Source organism: Oreochromis aureus, linkage group 11 (genome assembly GCF_013358895.1).
Source record: "Oreochromis aureus strain Israel breed Guangdong linkage group 11, ZZ_aureus, whole genome shotgun sequence".
Taxonomy (NCBI): Eukaryota; Metazoa; Chordata; class Actinopteri; order Cichliformes; family Cichlidae; genus Oreochromis; species Oreochromis aureus.
Genome location: NC_052952.1, coordinates 32,929,114 through 32,949,063, shown reverse-complemented (window position 1 = coordinate 32,949,063; position 19,950 = coordinate 32,929,114). Strand labels below are relative to the sequence as shown.

General features: G+C 46.6%; 17 non-coding genes across 17 annotated transcripts; 8 read left to right on the top strand and 9 right to left on the bottom strand.

Moving 5' to 3' along the window:
• The first annotated feature begins 348 nt into the window (after window positions 1–348).
• trnaq-uug lies at window positions 349–420 on the top strand. Its single transcript has one exon. It is a non-coding gene; the product is annotated as a tRNA-Gln (tRNA).
• A 2,015-nt stretch (window positions 421–2,435) lies between these two features.
• On the top strand, window positions 2,436–2,507 carry trnaq-uug. Its single transcript has one exon. It is a non-coding gene; the product is annotated as a tRNA-Gln (tRNA).
• A 2,013-nt stretch (window positions 2,508–4,520) lies between these two features.
• On the top strand, window positions 4,521–4,592 carry trnaq-uug. Its single transcript has one exon. It is a non-coding gene; the product is annotated as a tRNA-Gln (tRNA).
• Window positions 4,593–5,736: 1,144 nt separating this feature from the next.
• On the bottom strand, window positions 5,737–5,809 carry trnav-aac. Its single transcript has one exon. It is a non-coding gene; the product is annotated as a tRNA-Val (tRNA).
• Window positions 5,810–6,606: 797 nt separating this feature from the next.
• On the top strand, window positions 6,607–6,678 carry trnaq-uug. Its single transcript has one exon. It is a non-coding gene; the product is annotated as a tRNA-Gln (tRNA).
• Window positions 6,679–7,151: 473 nt separating this feature from the next.
• Window positions 7,152–7,223, bottom strand: trnav-cac. Its single transcript has one exon. It is a non-coding gene; the product is annotated as a tRNA-Val (tRNA).
• Window positions 7,224–8,687: 1,464 nt separating this feature from the next.
• On the top strand, window positions 8,688–8,759 carry trnaq-uug. The gene has a single exon. It is a non-coding gene; the product is annotated as a tRNA-Gln (tRNA).
• A 1,141-nt stretch (window positions 8,760–9,900) lies between these two features.
• Window positions 9,901–9,973, bottom strand: trnav-aac. Its single transcript has one exon. It is a non-coding gene; the product is annotated as a tRNA-Val (tRNA).
• Window positions 9,974–10,768: 795 nt separating this feature from the next.
• On the top strand, window positions 10,769–10,840 carry trnaq-uug. Its single transcript has one exon. It is a non-coding gene; the product is annotated as a tRNA-Gln (tRNA).
• Window positions 10,841–11,986: 1,146 nt separating this feature from the next.
• trnav-aac lies at window positions 11,987–12,059 on the bottom strand. The gene has a single exon. It is a non-coding gene; the product is annotated as a tRNA-Val (tRNA).
• Window positions 12,060–14,069: 2,010 nt separating this feature from the next.
• Window positions 14,070–14,142, bottom strand: trnav-aac. Its single transcript has one exon. It is a non-coding gene; the product is annotated as a tRNA-Val (tRNA).
• A 1,344-nt stretch (window positions 14,143–15,486) lies between these two features.
• On the bottom strand, window positions 15,487–15,558 carry trnav-cac. Its single transcript has one exon. It is a non-coding gene; the product is annotated as a tRNA-Val (tRNA).
• Window positions 15,559–16,155: 597 nt separating this feature from the next.
• Window positions 16,156–16,227, bottom strand: trnav-aac. Its single transcript has one exon. It is a non-coding gene; the product is annotated as a tRNA-Val (tRNA).
• An 800-nt stretch (window positions 16,228–17,027) lies between these two features.
• On the top strand, window positions 17,028–17,099 carry trnaq-uug. Its single transcript has one exon. It is a non-coding gene; the product is annotated as a tRNA-Gln (tRNA).
• A 1,139-nt stretch (window positions 17,100–18,238) lies between these two features.
• trnav-aac lies at window positions 18,239–18,311 on the bottom strand. The gene has a single exon. It is a non-coding gene; the product is annotated as a tRNA-Val (tRNA).
• A 579-nt stretch (window positions 18,312–18,890) lies between these two features.
• On the bottom strand, window positions 18,891–18,962 carry trnad-guc. Its single transcript has one exon. It is a non-coding gene; the product is annotated as a tRNA-Asp (tRNA).
• Window positions 18,963–19,112: 150 nt separating this feature from the next.
• On the top strand, window positions 19,113–19,184 carry trnaq-uug. The gene has a single exon. It is a non-coding gene; the product is annotated as a tRNA-Gln (tRNA).
• The last annotated feature ends 766 nt before the right edge of the window (window positions 19,185–19,950 follow it).

Below are 19,950 nucleotides of genomic sequence, written 5' to 3'. Positions count from 1 at the left end.
TGTGGGGAGAAATTCCACAGGGTCTTTTTGAATGATGGACTCCGTGCAAGAAATGCACGTAGCGCATGCGATTAAAAGGTGTGTGGTCATTCCAGGTAAAAGGCAAAGCAGAGAAGGAGACTGCTCACTCCCGTCGGGGAATCGAACCCCGGTCTTCCGCGCGACAGGCGGAGATACTGTCCACTATACTAACGAGGACCTGCGAGGAGCTGCCAGAGTCACGTCAAGCTGGGATTCGCAGTAGGTATGACACGCAAACTGTTGTCGGCCATGTAAAAATCTCCATCAGTTTACCAGGAACTACAGTTTTATGGGTGTTTGACAGACAACTTTTTCTTCAGTCAGCAGGGTTCCATGGTGTAATGGTGAGCACTCTGGACTTTGACTCCAGTGATCTGAGTTCAAGTCTCAGTGGAACCTCATTTGGCTTTCTTGCCCTTTGCTCCACAGGTACATTAGCATTAGCACACGCTAGCATGAGAGTCTAAGGACTTAAAGAACAAGTTAGTGGCCCAGTCAATTCCACTCCTCTTCTGTTGACTGATCTCATCTGCGCGTGGTCTTCATGCCGCACCAAACCTGGCTCATGCTCTTCTGCTGCACTTTTCCACTTCAGCGTCCCGCTATGTCTTTCACTGGCCATCTTTACTCAAGTCAACAATTCCCCTTCTACTCTTCTCACTTCTAATTCTGTTGCCACCACTGAAGACCCCGAGCTTCTGGTTGACAAGCTCTTTGATGTCCTTTGCTTGGCTAGCACACAACCTACAGAAGACAAAACTAGGAGACTTATTTCTCAATAGGGACGCAAGTAAAACAGAGAAAATGCTGGACAAGCAGAGTTGTCTAAACAGTGAACATCAATTCCCTTGTGACCAAAGAAGCAAAACATCCATGTTTCCGCCCGGTTTCGACCGGGGACCTTTCGCGGTGAGGCGAACGTGATAACCACTACACTACGGAAACGGTGAGCGATGACTTGCTTGGCTTTGCAATGTGTCTCAATGAGTAATCTGGCCAATCTGACAAATCTGATGGCATGTTACTATCATGTCCTTGAACGGAAGGAGCCATGAAGAAGAGACAGACGCCGCTAGCAAGGAATCTGAACTATAGTCTCCATGTTAGGCTCACTTAAACTTTTGACATTTAGGAGTTCTCTGAAGCAAGCGCAGCACAACATATGCTGCCCTAAGAACCCCAGAACCTCGAGCAGCAGAAATGTTGCCTAAAGAGGCCATGTGTTTCATCGCGTTGTGCATTGGCTGAAAATAGGCCCAAGTCCTGTGCAGGCCAGCTAGAGCCACTCATTTCCAAGACCTTAGTCTGTGCCTGCATCTTCAGTAAATATGGTGACTCTAGACATGTTGATTTGTGTGAAATTTTCTGAAATTTGGGTTATAGACAACTTTTTAGCAACATGAGCATCCAAAGGTTACAAACGTCAGAGCCCTGAACAAGGTTTGAGTACTTTCTCTGTGTGTCCCAAACAGCAGTACAACCCCACAAGATAAAGCAATGCCTGCAGGCAGACACTTTTGTATGGGGAAACAAGGAAGCATGTTTCCGCCTGGTTTCGACCAGGGACCTTTCGCGTGTTAGGCTAACGTGATAACCACTACACTACGGAAACGGAGCGCATGTGCCTCTCCTCATTAGAGGGGCATTTCGATGCCTTCTTACATTTGAGGACTGTTATGACAGATCATGTAGCACTAGTGAGAAGCGGGAACTCCCATTTGTGTAATTTTTCAAGCATTCCCCAGTTATGGTTATATTGACAATCCAAATTGTGATCTCGAGACAGCATCTCTTCTCGTGGGAGCTGATCTTCTTGTTGACAAGCTCTTTGATGTTCTTTGTCTGGCTGGCACACAACCTACAGAAGACAAAGCCAAGAGACTTATTTGTCAATAGGGACGCAAGTAAAGCAGAGAAAACGCTGGACAAGCAGAGTTCTCTTGGACTAGCATCTCTTCTCATGGAAGCTCTTGCCTAGAAGACATTTTTGACTTGTGAGCGCACAGGTGGAATTGATGTTTTTTCAAGCCCATTATAGGACTAGATTATTAGATTGACTAGGATGTGGGGGAGAAATTCCACAGGGTCTTTTTGAATGATGGACTCCGTGCAAGAAATGCACGTGAGCGCATGCGATTAAAGGGTGTGTGGTCATTCCAGGTAAAAGGCAGAGCAGAGAAGGAGACTGCTCACTCCCGTCGGGAATCGAACCCCGGTCTTTCCGCGTGACAGGCGGAGATACTGTCCACTATACTAACGAGGACCTGCGAGGAGCTGCCAGAGTCACGCCAAGCTGGGATTCGCAGTAGGTATGACACGCAAACTGTTGTCGGCCATGTAAAAATCTCCATCAGTTTACCAGGAACTACAGTTTTATGGGTGTTTGACAGACAACTTTTTTCTTCAGTCAGCAGGGTTCCATGGTGTAATGGTGAGCACTCTGGACTTTGACTCCAGTGATCTGAGTTCAAGTCTCAGTGGAACCTCATTTGGCTTTCTTGCCCTTTGCTCCACAGGTACATTAGCATTAGCACACGCTAGCATGAGAGTCTAAGGACTTAAAGAACAAGTTAGTGGCCCAGTCAATTCCACTCCTCTTCTGTTGACTGATCTCATCTGCGCGTGGGTCTTCATGCCGCACCAAACCTGGCTCATGCTCTTCTGCTGCACTTTCCACTTCAGCGTCCCGCTATGTCTTTCATTGGCCATCTTTACTCAAGTCAACAATTCCCCTTCTACTCTTCTCACTTCTAATTCTGTTGCCACCACTGAAGACCCCGAGCTTCTGGTTGACAAGCTCTTTGATGTCCTTTGCTTGGCTAGCACACAACCTACAGAAGACAAAACTAGGAGACTTATTTCTCAATAGGGACGCAAGTAAAACAGAGAAAATGCTGGACAAGCAGAGTTGTCTAAACAGTGAACATCAATTCCTTGTGACCAAAGAAGCAAAACATCCATGTTTCCGCCTGGTTTCGACCGGGACCTTTCGCGGTGAGGCTAACGTGATAACCACTACACTACGGAAACGGTGAGCGATGACTTGCTTGGCTTTGCAATGTGTCTCAATGAGTAATCTGGCCAATCTGACAAATCTGATGGCATGTTACTATCATGTCCTTGAACGGAAGGAGCCATGAAGAAGAGACAGACGCCGCTAGCAAGGAATCTGAACTATAGTCTCCATGTTAGGCTCACTTAAACTTTTGACATTTAGGAGTTCTCTGAAGCAAGCGCAGCACAACATATGCTGCCCTAAGAACCCCAGAACCTCGAGCAGCAGAAATGTTGCCTAAAGAGGCCATGTGTTTCATCGCGTTGTGCATTGGCTGAAAATAGGCCCAAGTCCTGTGCAGGCCAGCTAGAGCCACTCATTTCCAAGACCTTAGTCTGTGCCTGCATCTTCAGTAAATATGGTGACTCTAGACATGTTGATTTGTGTGAAATTTTCTGAAATTTGGGTTATAGACAACTTTTTAGCAACATGAGCATCCAAAGGTTACAAACGTCAGAGCCCTGAACAAGGTTTGAGTACTTTCTCTCCTGTGTGTCCCAAACAGCAGTACAACCCCACAAGATAAAGCAATGCCTGCAGGCAGACACTTTTGTATGGGGAAACAAGGAAGCATGTTTCCGCCTGGTTTCGACCAGGGACCTTTCGCGTGTTAGGCTAACGTGATAACCACTACACTACGGAAACGGAGCGTGCGTGCCCTCTCCTCATTAGAGGGGCATTTCGATGCCTTCTTACATTTGAGGACTGTTATGACAGATCATGTAGCACTAGTGAGAAGCGGGAACTCCCATTTGTGTAATTTTTCAAGCATTCCCCAGTTATGGTTATATTGACAATCCAAATTGTGATCTCGAGACAGCATCTCTTCTCGTGGAGCTGATCTTCTTGTTGACAAGCTCTTTGATGTTCTTTGTCTGGCTGGCACACAACCTACAGAAGACAAAGCCAAGAGACTTATTTGTCAATAGGGACGCAAGTAAAGCAGAGAAAACGCTGGACAAGCAGAGTTCTCTTGGACTAGCATCTCTTCTCATGGGAGCTCTTGCCTAGAAGACATTTTTGACTTGTGAGCGCACAGGTGGAATTGATGTTTTTCAAGCCCATTATAGGACTAGATTATTAGATTGACTAGGATGTGGGGAGAAATTCCACAGGGTCTTTTTGAATGATGGACTCAGGCAAGAAATGCACGTAGCGCATGCGATTAAAAGGTGTGTGGTCATTCCAGGTAAAAGGCAAAGCAGAGAAGGAGACTGCTCACTCCCGTCGGGGAATCGAACCCCGGTCTTCCGCGTGACAGGCGGAGATACTGTCCACTATACTAACGAGGACCTGCGAGGAGCTGCCAGAGTCACGCTCAAGCTGGGATTCGCAGTAGGTATGACACGCAAACTGTTGTCGGCCATGTAAAAATCTCCATCAGTTTACCAGGAACTACAGTTTTATGGGTGTTTGACAGACAACTTTTTTCTTCAGTCAGCAGGGTTCCATGGTGTAATGGTGAGCACTCTGGACTTTGACTCCAGTGATCTGAGTTCAAGTCTCAGTGGAACCTCATTTTTTGGCTTTCTTGCCCTTTGCTCCACAGGTACATTAGCATTAGCACACGCTAGCATGAGAGTCTAAGGACTTAAAGAACAAGTTAGTGGCCCAGTCAATTCCACTCCTCTTCTGTTGACTGATCTCATCTGCGCTGTGGTCTTCATGCCGCACCAAACCTGGCTCATGCTCTTCTGCTGCACTTTCCACTTCAGCGTCCCGCTATGTCTTTCACTGGCCATCTTTACTCAAGTCAACAATTCCCCTTCTACTCTTCTCACTTCTAATTCTGTTGCCACCACTGAAGACCCCGAGCTTCTGGTTGACAAGTTTTTGATGTCCTTTGCTTGGCTAGCACACAACCTACAGAAGACAAAACTAGGAGACTTATTTCTCAATAGGGACGCAAGTAAAACAGAGAAAATGCTGGACAAGCAGAGTTGTCTAAACAGTGAACATCAATTCCCTTGTGACCAAAGAAGCAAAACATCCATGTTTCCGCCGGTTTCGACCGGGGACCTTTCGCGTGAGGCGAACGTGATAACCACTACACTACGGAAACGGTGAGCGATGACTTGCTTGGCTTTGCAATGTGTCTCAATGAGTAATCTGGCCAATCTGACAAATCTGATGGCATGTTACTATCATGTCCTTGAACGGAAGGAGCCATGAAGAAGAGACAGACGCCGCTAGCAAGGAATCTGAACTATAGTCTCCATGTTAGGCTCACTTAAACTTTTGACATTTAGGAGTTCTCTGAAGCAAGCGCAGCACAACATATGCTGCCCTAAGAACCCCAGAACCTCGAGCAGCAGAAATGTTGCCTAAAGAGGCCATGTGTTTCATCGCGTTGTGCATTGGCTGAAAATAGGCCCAAGTCCTGTGCAGGCCAGCTAGAGCCACTCATTTCCAAGACCTTAGTCTGTGCCTGCATCTTCAGTAAATATGGTGACTCTAGACATGTTGATTTGTGTGAAATTTTCTGAAATTTGGGTTATAGACAACTTTTTAGCAACATGAGCATCCAAAGGTTACAAACGTCAGAGCCCTGAACAAGGTTTGAGTACTTTCTCTCCTGTGTGTCCCAAACAGCAGTACAACCCCACAAGATAAAGCAATGCCTGCAGGCAGACACTTTTGTATGGGGAAACAAGGAAGCATGTTTCCGCCTGGTTTCGGACCAGGGACCTTTCGCGTGTTAGGCGAACGTGATAACCACTACACTACGGAAACGGAGCGTGCGTGCCCTCTCCTCATTAGAGGGGCATTTCGATGCCTTCTTACATTTGAGGACTGTTATGACAGATCATGTAGCACTAGTGAGAAGCGGGAACTCCCATTTGTGTAATTTTTCAAGCATTCCCCAGTTATGGTTATATTGACAATCCAAATTGTGATCTCGAGACAGCATCTCTTCTCGTGGGAGCTGATCTTCTTGTTGACAAGCTCTTTGATGTTCTTTGTCTGGCTGGCACACAACCTACAGAAGACAAAGCCAAGAGACTTATTTGTCAATAGGGACGCAAGTAAAGCAGAGAAAACGCTGGACAAGCAGAGTTCTCTTGGACTAGCATCTCTTCTCATGGAAGCTCTTGCCTAGAAGACATTTTTGACTTGTGAGCGCATTGGTGGAATTGATGTTTTTCAAGCCCATTATAGGACTAGATTATTAGATTGACTAGGATGTGGGGAGAAATTCCACAGGGTCTTTTGAATGATGGACTCAGGTAAGAAATGCACGAAGCGTGCGATTAAAGGGTGTGTGGTCATTCCAGGTAAAAGGCAGAGCAGAGAAGGAGACTGCTCACTCCCGTCGGGGAATCGAACCCCGGTCTTCCGCGTGACAGGCGGAGATACTGTCCACTACACTAACTAGGACCTGCGAGGCGCTGCCAGAGTCACGCTCAAGCTGGGATTCGCAGTAGGTATGACACGCAAACTGTTGTCGGCCATGTAAAAATCTCCATCAGTTTACCAGGAACTACAGTTTTATGGGTGTTTGACAGACAACTTTTTTCGTCAGTCAGCAGGGTTCCATGGTGTAATGGTGAGCACTCTGGACTTTGACTCCAGTGATCTGAGTTCAAGTCTCAGTGGAACCTCATTTGGCTTTCTTGCCCTTTGCTCCACAGGTACATTAGCATTAGCACACGCTAGCATGAGAGTCTAAGGACTTAAAGAACAAGTTAGTGGCCCAGTCAATTCCACTCCTCTTCTGTTGACTGATCTCATCTGCGCGTGGTCTTCATGCCGCACCAAACCTGGCTCATGCTCTTCTGCTGCACTTTCCACTTCAGCGTCCCGCTATGTCTTTCATTGGCCATCTTTACTCAAGTCAACAATTCCCTTCTACTCTTCTCACTTCTAATTCTGTTGCCACCACTGAAGACCCCGAGCTTCTGGTTGACAAGCTCTTTGATGTCCTTTGCTTGGCTAGCACACAACCTACAGAAGACAAAACTAGGAGACTTATTTCTCAATAGGGACGCAAGTAAAACAGAGAAAATGCTGGACAAGCAGAGTTGTCTAAACAGTGAACATCAATTCCCTTGTGACCAAAGAAGCAAAACGTCCATGTTTCCGCCCGGTTTCGGACCGGGACCTTTCGCGCGTGAGGCTAACGTGATAACCACTACACTACGGAAACGGTGAGCGATGACTTGCTTGGCTTTGCAATGTGTCTCAATGAGTAATCTGGCCAATCTGACAAATCTGATGGCATGTTACTATCATGTCCTTGAACGGAAGGAGCCATGAAGAAGAGACAGACGCCGCTAGCAAGGAATCTGAACTATAGTCTCCATGTTAGGCTCACTTAAACTTTTGACATTTAGGAGTTCTCTGAAGCAAGCGCAGCACAACATATGCTGCCCTAAGAACCCCAGAACCTCGAGCAGCAGAAATGTTGCCTAAAGAGGCCATGTGTTTCATCACGTTGTGCATTGGCTGAAAATAGGCCCAAGTCCTGTGCAGGCCAGCTAGAGCCACTCATTTCCAAGACCTTAGTCTGTGCCTGCATCTTCAGTAAATATGGTGACTCTAGACATGTTGATTTGTGTGAAATTTTCTGAAATTTGGGTTATAGACAACTTTTTAGCAACATGAGCATCCAAAGGTTACAAACGTCAGAGCCCTGAACAAGGTTTGAGTACTTTCTCTCCTGTGTGTCCCAAACAGCAGTACAACCCCACAAGATAAAGCAATGCCTGTAGGCAGACACTTTTGTATGGGGAAACAAGGAAGCATGTTTCCGCCTGGTTTCGACCAGGGACCTTTCGCGTGTTAGGCTAACGTGATAACCACTACACTACGGAAACGGAGCGTGCGTGTTCTCTCCTCATTAGAGGGGCATTTCGATGCCTTCTTACATTTGAGGACTGTTATGACAGATCATGTAGCACTAGTGAGAAGCGGGAACTCCCATTTGTGTAATTTTTCAAGCATTCCCCAGTTATGGTTATATTGACAATCCAAATTGTGATCTCGAGACAGCATCTCTTCTCGTGGGAGCTGATCTTCTTGTTGACAAGCTCTTTGATGTTCTTTGTCTGGCTAGCACACAACCTACAGAAGACAAAGCCAAGAGACTTATTTGTCAATAGGGACGCAAGTAAAGCAGAGAAAACGCTGGACAAGCAGAGTTCTCTTGGACTAGCATCTCTTCTCATGGGAGCTCTTGCCTAGAAGACATTTTTGACTTGTGAGCGCACAGGTGGAATTGATGTTTTTCAAGCCCATTATAGGACTAGATTATTAGATTGACTAGGATGTGGGGAGAAATTCCACAGGGTCTTTTTGAATGATGGACTCCGTAAGAAATGCACGTAGCGTGCGATTAAAGGGTGTGTGGTCATTCCAGGTAAAAGGCAGAGCAGAGAAGGAGACTGCTCACTCCCGTCGGGGAATCGAACCCGGTCTTCCGCGTGACAGGCGGAGATACTGTCCACTATACTAACGAGGACCTGCGAGGCGCTGCCAGAGTCACGCAAGCTGGGATTCGCAGTAGGTATGACACACAAACTGTTGTCGGCCATGTAAAAATCTCCATCAGTTTACCAGGAACTACAGTTTTATGGGTGTTTGACAGACAACTTTTTTCGTCAGTCAGCAGGGTTCCATGGTGTAATGGTGAGCACTCTGGACTTTGACTCCAGTGATCTGAGTTCAAGTCTCAGTGGAACCTCATTTGGCTTTCTTGCCCTTTGCTCCACAGGTACATTAGCATTAGCACACGCTAGCATGAGAGTCTAAGGACTTAAAGAACAAGTTAGTGGCCCAGTCAATTCCACCTCTTCTGTTGACTGATCTCATCTGCGCGTGGTCTTCATGCCGCACCAAACCTGGCTCATGCTCTTCTGCTGCACTTTCCACTTCAGCGTCCCGCTATGTCTTTCATTGGCCATCTTTACTCAAGTCAACAATTCCCCTTCTACTCTTCTCACTTCTAATTCTGTTGCCACCACTGAAGACCCCGAGCTTCTGGTTGACAAGCTCTTTGATGTCCTTTGCTTGGCTAGCACACAACCCACAGAAGACAAAACTAGGAGACTTATTTCTCAATAGGGACGCAAGTAAAACAGAGAAAATGCTGGACAAGCAGAGTTGTCTAAACAGTGAACATCAATTCCCTTGTGACCAAAGAAGCAAAACATCCATGTTTCCGCCTGCTTTCGGACCGGGACCTTTCGCGGTGAGGCTTAACGTGATAACCACTACACTACGGAAACGGTGAGCGATGACTTGCTTGGCTTTGCAATGTGTCTCAATGAGTAATCTGGCCAATCTGACAAATCTGATGGCATGTTACTATCATGTCCTTGAACGGAAGGAGCCATGAAGAAGAGACAGACGCCGCTAGCAAGGAATCTGAACTATAGTCTCCATGTTAGGCTCACTTAAACTTTTGACATTTAGGAGTTCTCTGAAGCAAGCGCAGCACAACATATGCTGCCCTAAGAACCCCAGAACCTCGAGCAGCAGAAATGTTGCCTAAAGAGGCCATGTGTTTCATCGCGTTGTGCATTGGCTGAAAATAGGCCCAAGTCCTGTGCAGGCCAGCTAGAGCCACTCATTTCCAAGACCTTAGTCTGTGCCTGCATCTTCAGTAAATATGGTGACTCTAGACATGTTGATTTGTGTGAAATTTTCTGAAATTTGGGTTATAGACAACTTTTTAGCAACATGAGCATCCAAAGGTTACAAACGTCAGAGCCCTGAACAAGGTTTGAGTACTTTCTCCCTGTGTGTCCCAAACAGCAGTACAACCCCACAAGATAAAGCAATGCCTGCAGGCAGACACTTTTGTATGGGGAAACAAGGAAGCATGTTTCCGCCTGGTTTCGGACCAGGGACCTTTCGCGTGTTAGGCGAACGTGATAACCACTACACTACGGAAACGGAGCGCGTGTCTCTCTCCTCATTAGAGGGCATTTCGATGCCTTCTTACATTTGAGGACTGTTATGACAGATCATGTAGCACTAGTGAGAAGCGGGAACTCCCATTTGTGTAATTTTTCAAGCATTCCCCAGTTATGGTTATATTGACAATCCAAATTGTGATCTCGAGACAGCATCTCTTCTCGTGGGAGCTGATCTTCTTGTTGACAAGCTCTTTGATGTTCTTTGTCTGGCTAGCACACAACCTACAGAAGACAAAGCCAAGAGACTTATTTGTCAATAGGGACGCAAGTAAAGCAGAGAAAACGCTGGACAAGCAGAGTTCTCTTGGACTAGCATCTCTTCTCATGGGAGCTCTTGCCTAGAAGACATTTTTGACTTGTGAGCGCTACAGGTGGAATTGATGTTTTTCAAGCCCATTATAGGACTAGATTATTAGATTGACTAGGATGTGGGGAGAAATTCCACAGGGTCTTTTTGAATGATGGACTCCGTGCAAGAAATGCACGTAGGCGTGCGATTAAAGGGTGTGTGGTCATTCCAGGTAAAAGGCAGAGCAGAGAAGGAGACTGCTCACTCCCGTCGGGGAATCGAACCCGGTCTCCGCGTGACAGGCGGAGATACTGTCCACTATACTAACGAGGACCTGCGAGGCGCTGCCAGAGTCACGCCAAGCTGGGATTCGCAGTAGGTATGACACGCAAACTGTTGTCGGCCATGTAAAATCTCCATCAGTTTACCAGGAACTACAGTTTTATGGGTGTTTGACAGACAACTTTTTTCGTCAGTCAGCAGGGTTCCATGGTGTAATGGTGAGCACTCTGGACTTTGACTCCAGTGATCTGAGTTCAAGTCTCAGTGGAACCTCATTTGGCTTTCTTGCCCTTTGCTCCACAGGTACATTAGCATTAGCACACGCTAGCATGAGAGTCTAAGGACTTAAAGAACAAGTTAGTGGCCCAGTCAATTCCACTCCTCTTCTGTTGACTGATCTCATCTGCGCTGCGGGTCTTCATGCCGCACCAAACCTGGCTCATGCTCTTCTGCTGCACTTTCCACTTCAGCGTCCCCGCTATGTCTTTCATTGGCCATCTTTACTCAAGTCAACAATTCCCCTTCTACTCTTCTCACTTCTAATTCTGTTGCCACCACTGAAGACCCCGAGCTTCTGGTTGACAAGCTCTTTGATGTCCTTTGCTTGGCTAGCACACAACCTACAGAAGACAAAACTAGGAGACTTATTTCTCAATAGGGACGCAAGTAAAACAGAGAAATGCTGGACAAGCAGAGTTGTCTAAACAGTGAACATCAATTCCCTTGTGACCAAAGAAGCAAAACATCCATGTTTCCGCCCGGTTTCGACCGGGACCTTTCGCGTGTGAGGCTAACGTGATAACCACTACACTACGGAAACGGTGAGCGATGACTTGCTTGGCTTTGCAATGTGTCTCAATGAGTAATCTGGCCAATCTGACAAATCTGATGGCATGTTACTATCATGTCCTTGAACGGAAGGAGCCATGAAGAAGAGACAGACGCCGCTAGCAAGGAATCTGAACTATAGTCTCCATGTTAGGCTCACTTAAACTTTTGACATTTAGGAGTTCTCTGAAGCAAGCGCAGCACAACATATATGCTGCCCTAAGAACCCCAGAACCTCGAGCAGCAGAAATGTTGCCTAAAGAGGCCATGTGTTTCATCGCGTTGTGCATTGGCTGAAAATAGGCCCAAGTCCTGTGCAGGCCAGCTAGAGCCACTCATTTCCAAGACCTTAGTCTGTGCCTGCATCTTCAGTAAATATGGTGACTCTAGACATGTTGATTTGTGTGAAATTTTCTGAAATTTGGGTTATAGACAACTTTTTAGCAACATGAGCATCCAAAGGTTACAAACGTCAGAGCCCTGAACAAGGTTTGAGTACTTTCTCTCTGTGTGTCCCAAACAGCAGTACAACCCCACAAGATAAAGCAATGCCTGCAGGCAGACACTTTTGTATGGGGAAACAAGGAAGCATGTTTCCGCCTGGTTTCGGACCAGGGACCTTTCGCGTGTTAGGCGAACGTGATAACCACTACACTACGGAAACGGAGCGCATGCGTGCCCTCTCCTCATTAGAGGGCATTTCGATGCCTTCTTACATTTGAGGACTGTTATGACAGATCATGTAGCACTAGTGAGAAGCGGGAACTCCCATTTGTGTAATTTTTCAAGCATTCCCCAGTTATGGTTATATTGACAATCCAAATTGTGATCTCGAGACAGCATCTCTTCTCGTGGAGCTGATCTTCTTGTTGACAAGCTCTTTGATGTTCTTTGTCTGGCTAGCACACAACCTACAGAAGACAAAGCCAAGAGACTTATTTGTCAATAGGGACGCAAGTAAAGCAGAGAAAACGCTGGACAAGCAGAGTTCTCTTGGACTAGCATCTCTTCTCATGGGAGCTCTTGCCTAGAAGACATTTTTGACTTGTGAGCGCACAGGTGGAATTGATGTTTTTCAAGCCCATTATAGGACTAGATTATTAGATTGACTAGGATGTGGGGAGAAATTCCACAGGGTCTTTTTGAATGATGGACTCAGTGCAAAGAAATGCACGTAAGTGCGCGATTAAAGGGTGTGTGGTCATTCCAGGTAAAAGGCAGAGCAGAGAAGGAGACTGCTCACTCCCGTCGGGGAATCGAACCCGGTCTTCCGCGTGACAGGCGGAGATACTGTCCACTATACTAACGAGGACCTGCGGGCGCTGCCAGAGTCACGCTCAAGCTGGGATTCGCAGTAGGTATGACACGCAAACTGTTGTCGGCCATGTAAAATCTCCATCAGTTTACCAGGAACTACAGTTTTATGGGTGTTTGACAGACAACTTTTTTTTCTGTCAGAGTGCTCACCATGGTGTAATGGTGAGCACTCTGGACTTTGACTCCAGTGATCTGAGTTCAAGTCTCAGTGGAACCTCATTTGGCTTTCTTGCCCTTTGCTCCACAGGTACATTAGCATTAGCACACGCTAGCATGAGAGTCTAAGGACTTAAAGAACAAGTTAGTGGCCCAGTCAATTCCACTCTCTTCTGTTGACTGATCTCATCTGCGCGCGTGGTCTTCATGCCGCACCAAACCTGGCTCATGCTCTTCTGCTGCACTTTCCACTTCAGCGTCCCGCTATGTCTTTCATTGGCCATCTTTACTCAAGTCAACAATTCCCCTTCTACTCTTCTCACTTCTAATTCTGTTGCCACCACTGAAGACCCCGAGCTTCTGGTTGACAAGCTCTTTGATGTCCTTTGCTTGGCTAGCACACAACCTACAGAAGACAAAACTAGGAGACTTATTTCTCAATAGGGACGCAAGTAAAACAGAGAAAATGCTGGACAAGCAGAGTTGTCTAAACAGTGAACATCAATTCCCTTGTGACCAAAGAAGCAAAACGTCCATGTTTCCGCCGGTTTCGGACCGGGACCTTTCGCGTGAGGCTTAACGTGATAACCACTACACTACGGAAACGGTGAGCGATGACTTGCTTGGCTTTGCAATGTGTCTCAATGAGTAATCTGGCCAATCTGACAAATCTGATGGCATGTTACTATCGTGTCCTTGAACGGAAGGAGCCATGAAGAAGAGACAGACGCCGCTAGCAAGGAATCTGAACTATAGTCTCCATGTTAGGCTCACTTAAACTTTTGACATTTAGGAGTTCTCTGAAGCAAGCGCAGCACAACATATGCTGCCCTAAGAACCCCAGAACCTCGAGCAGCAGAAATGTTGCCTAAAGAGGCCATGTGTTTCATCACACAGCATTGGCTGAAAATAGGCCCAAGTCCTGTGCAGGCCAGCTAGAGCCACTCATTTCCAAGACCTTAGTCTGTGCCTGCATCTTCAGTAAATATGGTGACTCTAGACATGTTGATTTGTGTGAAATTTTCTGAAATTTGGGTTATAGACAACTTTTAGCAACATGAGCATCCAAAGGTTACAAACGCCAGAGCCCTGAACAAGGTTTGAGTACTTTCTCTCCTGTGTGTCCCAAACAGCAGTACAACCCCACAAGATAAAGCAATGCCTGCAGGCAGACACTTTTGTATGGGGAAACAAGGAAGCATGTTTCCGCCTGGTTTCGGACCAGGGACCTTTCGCGTGTTAGGCGAACGTGATAACCACTACACTACGGAAACGGAGCGTGCGTGCCCTCTCCTCATTAGAGGGGCATTTCGATGCCTTCTTACATTTGAGGACTGTTATGACAGATCATGTAGCACTAGTGAGAAGCGGGAACTCCCATTTGTGTAATTTTTCAAGCATTCCCCAGTTATGGTTATATTGACAATCCAAATTGTGATCTCGAGACAGCATCTCTTCTCGTGGGAGCTGATCTTCTTGTTGACAAGCTCTTTGATGTTCTTTGTCTGGCTAGCACACAACCTACAGAAGACAAAGCCAAGAGACTTATTTGTCAATAGGGACGCAAGTAAAGCAGAGAAAACGCTGGACAAGCAGAGTTCTCTTGGACTAGCATCTCTTCTCATGGGAGCTCTTGCCTAGAAGACATTTTTGACTTGTGAGCGCACAGGTGGAATTGATGTTTTTCAAGCCCATTATAGGACTAGATTATTAGATTGACTAGGATGTGGGGAGAAATTCCACAGGGTCTTTTTGAATGATGGACTCCGTGCAAGAAATGCACGTGGCGTGCGATTAAAGGGTGTGTGGTCATTCCAGGTAAAAGGCAGAGCAGAGAAGGAGACTGCTCACTCCCGTCGGGGAATCGAACCCGGTCTTCCGCGTGACAGGCGGAGATACTGTCCACTATACTAACGAGGACCTGCGGGCGCTGCCAGAGTCACGCAAGCTGGGATTCGTAGTAGGTATGACACGCAAACTGTTGTCGGCCATGTAAAAATCTCCATCAGTTTACCAGGAACTACAGTTTTATGGGTGTTTGACAGACAACTTTTTTTTTCTGTCAGAGTGCTCACCATGGTGTAATGGTGAGCACTCTGGACTTTGACTCCAGTGATCTGAGTTCAAGTCTCAGTGGAACCTCATTTGGCTTTCTTGCCCTTTGCTCCACAGGTACATTAGCATTAGCACACGCTAGCATGAGAGTCTAAGGACTTAAAGAACAAGTTAGTGGCCCAGTCAATTCCACTCCTCTTCTGTTGACTGATCTCATCTGCGCTGCGGTCTTCATGCCGCACCAAACCTGGCTCATGCTCTTCTGCTGCACTTTCCACTTCAGCGTCCCGCTATGTCTTTCATTGGCCATCTTTACTCAAGTCAACAATTCCCTTCTCTACTCTTCTCACTTCTAATTCTGTTGCCACCACTGAAGACCCCGAGCTTCTGGTTGACAAGCTCTTTGATGTCCTTTGCTTGGCTAGCACACAACCTACAGAAGACAAAACTAGGAGACTTATTTCTCAATAGGGACGCAAGTAAAACAGAGAAAATGCTGGACAAGCAGAGTTGTCTAAACAGTGAACATCAATTCCCTTGTGACCAAAGAAGCAAAACATCCATGTTTCCGCCCGGTTTCGGACCGGGACCTTTCGCGTGTGAGGCGAACGTGATAACCACTACACTACGGAAACGGTGAGCGATGACTTGCTTGGCTTTGCAATGTGTCTCAATGAGTAATCTGGCCAATCTGACAAATCTGATGGCATGTTACTATCATGTCCTTGAACGGAAGGAGCCATGAAGAAGAGACAGACGCTCGCTAGCAAGGAATCTGAACTATAGTCTCCATGTTAGGCTCACTTAAACTTTTGACATTTAGGAGTTCTCTGAAGCAAGCGCAGCACAACATATGCTGCCCTAAGAACCCCAGAACCTCGAGCAGCAGAAATGTTGCCTAAAGAGGCCATGTGTTTCATCGCGTTGTGCATTGGCTGAAAATAGGCCCAAGTCCTGTGCAGGCCAGCTAGAGCCACTCATTTCCAAGACCTTAGTCTGTGCCTGCATCTTCAGTAAATATGGTGACTCTAGACATGTTGATTTGTGTGAAATTTTCTGAAATTTGGGTTATAGACAACTTTAGCAACATGAGCATCCAAAGGTTACAAACGTCAGAGCCCTGAACAAGGTTTGAGTACTTTCTCTCCTGTGTGTCCCAAACAGCAGTACAACCCCACAAGATAAAGCAATGCCTGCAGGCAGACACTTTTGTATGGGGAAACAAGGAAGCATGTTTCCGCCTGGTTTCGACCAGGGACCTTTCGCGTGTTAGGCGAACGTGATAACCACTACACTACGGAAACGGAGCGTGCGTGCCCTCTCCTCATTAGAGGGGCATTTCGATGCCTTCTTACATTTGAGGACTGTTATGACAGATCATGTAGCACTAGTGAGAAGCGGGAACTCCCATTTGTGTAATTTTTCAAGCATTCCCCAGTTATGGTTATATTGACAATCCAAATTGTGATCTCGAGACAGCATCTCTTCTCGTGGGAGCTGATCTTCTTGTTGACAAGCTCTTTGATGTTCTTTGTCTGGCTGGCACACAACCTACAGAAGACAAAGCCAAGAGACTTATTTGTCAATAGGGACGCAAGTAAAGCAGAGAAAACGCTGGACAAGCAGAGTTCTCTTGGACTAGCATCTCTTCTCATGGGAGCTCTTGCCTAGAAGACATTTTTGACTTGTGAGCGCACAGGTGGAATTGATGTTTTTCAAGCCCATTATAGGACTAGATTATTAGATTGACTAGGATGTGGGGAGAAATTCCACAGGGTCTTTTTGAATGATGGACTCCGTGCAAAGAAATGCACGAGCGCGTGCGATTAAAGGGTGTGTGGTCATTCCAGGTAAAAGGCAGAGCAGAGAAGGAGACTGCTCACTCCCCATCGGGAATCGAACCCCGGTCTTCCGCGTGACAGGCGGAGATACTGTCCACTATACTAACGAGGACCTGCGAGGCGCTGCCAGAGTCACGTCAAGCTGGGATTCGCAGTAGGTATGACACGCAAAACTGTTGTCGGCCACGTAAAAATCTCCATCAGTTTACCAGGAACTACAGTTTTATGGGTGTTTGACAGACAACTTTTTCTTCAGTCAGCAGGGTTCCATGGTGTAATGGTGAGCACTCTGGACTTTGACTCCAGTGATCTGAGTTCAAGTCTCAGTGGAACCTCATTTGGCTTTCTTGCCCTTTGCTCCACAGGTACATTAGCATTAGCACACGCTAGCATGAGAGTCTAAGGACTTAAAGAACAAGTTAGTGGCCCAGTCAATTCCACTCCTCTTCTGTTGACTGATCTCATCTGCGCATGGTCTTCATGCCGCACCAAACCTGGCTCATGCTCTTCTGCTGCACTTTCCACTTCAGCGTCCCGCTATGTCTTTCATTGGCCATCTTTACTCAAGTCAACAATTCCCTTCTACTCTTCTCACTTCTAATTCTGTTGCCACCACTGAAGACCCCGAGCTTCTGGTTGACAAGCTCTTTGATGTCCTTTGCTTGGCTAGCACACAACCTACAGAAGACAAAACTAGGAGACTTATTTCTCAATAGGGACGCAAGTAAAACAGAGAAAATGCTGGACAAGCAGAGTTGTCTAAACAGTGAACATCAATTCCCTTGTGACCAAAGAAGCAAAACATCCATGTTTCCGCCCGGTTTCGACCGGGACCTTTCGCGTGAGGCTAACGTGATAACCACTACACTACGGAAACGGTGAGCGATGACTTGCTTGGCTTTGCAATGTGTCTCAATGAGTAATCTGGCCAATCTGACAAATCTGATGGCATGTTACTATCATGTCCTTGAACGGAAGGAGCCATGAAGAAGAGACAGACGCCGCTAGCAAGGAATCTGAACTATAGTCTCCATGTTAGGCTCACTTAAACTTTTGACATTTAGGAGTTCTCTGAAGCAAGCGCAGCACAACATATGCTGCCCTAAGAACCCCAGAACCTCGAGCAGCAGAAATGTTGCCTAAAGAGGCCATGTGTTTCATCGCGTTGTGCATTGGCTGAAAATAGGCCCAAGTCCTGTGCAGGCCAGCTAGAGCCACTCATTTCAAGACCTTAGTCTGTGCCTGCATCTTCAGTAAATATGGTGACTCTAGACATGTTGATTTGTGTGAAATTTTCTGAAATTTGGGTTATAGACAACTTTTTAGCAACATGAGCATCCAAAGGTTACAAACGTCAGAGCCCTGAACAAGGTTTGAGTACTTTCTCTCCTGTGTGTCCCAAACAGCAGTACAACCCCACAAGATAAAGCAATGCCTGCAGGCAGACACTTTTGTATGGGGAAACAAGGAAGCATGTTTCCGCCTGGTTTCGGACCAGGGACCTTTCGCGTGTTAGGCGAACGTGATAACCACTACACTACGGAAACGGAGCGTGCGTGTCTCTCCTCATTAGAGGGGCATTTCGATGCCTTCTTACATTTGAGGACTGTTATGACAGATCATGTAGCACTAGTGAGAAGCGGGAACTCCCATTTGTGTAATTTTTCAAGCATTCCCCAGTTATGGTTATATTGACAATCCAAATTGTGATCTCGAGACAGCATCTCTTCTCGTGGGAGCTGATCTTCTTGTTGACAAGCTCTTTGATGTTCTTTGTCTGGCTGGCACACAACCTACAGAAGACAAAGCCAAGAGACTTATTTGTCAATAGGGACGCAAGTAAAGCAGAGAAAACGCTGGACAAGCAGAGTTCTCTTGGACTAGCATCTCTTCTCATGGGAGCTCTTGCCTAGAAGACATTTTTTTGACTTGTGAGCGCACAGGTGGAATTGATGTTTTTTCAAGCCCATTATAGGACTAGATTATTAGATTGACTAGGATGTGGGGGAGAAATTCCACAGGGTCTTTTTGAATGATGGACTCCGTGCAAGAAATGCACGTAGCGTGCGATTAAAGGGTGTGTGGTCATTCCAGGTAAAAGGCAGAGCAGAGAAGGAGACTGCTCACTCCCCGTCGGGGAATCGAACCCCGGTCTTCCGCGTGACAGGCGGAGATACTGTCCACTATACTAACGAGGACCTGCGAGCGCTGCCAGAGTCACGCCAAGCTGGGATTCGCAGTAGGTATGACACGCAAACTGTTGTCGGCCACGTAAAAATCTCCATCAGTTTACCAGGAACTACAGTTTTATGGGTGTTTGACAGACAACTTTTTTCTTCAGTCAGCAGGGTTCCATGGTGTAATGGTGAGCACTCTGGACTTTGACTCCAGTGATCTGAGTTCAAGTCTCAGTGGAACCTCATTTGGCTTTCTTGCCCTTTGCTCCACAGGTACATTAGCATTAGCACACGCTAGCATGAGAGTCTAAGGACTTAAAGAACAAGTTAGTGGCCCAGTCAATTCCACTCCTCTTCTGTTGACTGATCTCATCTGCGCTGCGGGTCTTCATGCCGCACCAAACCTGGCTCATGCTCTTCTGCTGCACTTTCCACTTCAGCGTCCCGCTATGTCTTTCATTGGCCATCTTTACTCAAGTCAACAATTCCCCTTCTACTCTTCTCACTTCTAATTCTGTTGCCACCACTGAAGACCCCGAGCTTCTGGTTGACAAGCTCTTTGATGTCCTTTGCTTGGCTAGCACACAACCTACAGAAGACAAAACTAGGAGACTTATTTCTCAATAGGGACGCAAGTAAAACAGAGAAAATGCTGGACAAGCAGAGTTGTCTAAACAGTGAACATCAATTCCCTTGTGACCAAAGAAGCAAAACATCCATGTTTCCGCCCGGTTTCGACCGGGACCTTTCGCGTGTGAGGCTAACGTGATAACCACTACACTACGGAAACGGTGAGCGATGACTTGCTTGGCTTTGCAATGTGTCTCAATGAGTAATCTGGCCAATCTGACAAATCTGATGGCATGTTACTATCATGTCCTTGAACGGAAGGAGCCATGAAGAAGAGACAGACGCCGCTAGCAAGGAATCTGAACTATAGTCTCCATGTTAGGCTCACTTAAACTTTTGACATTTAGGAGTTCTCTGAAGCAAGCGCAGCACAACATAT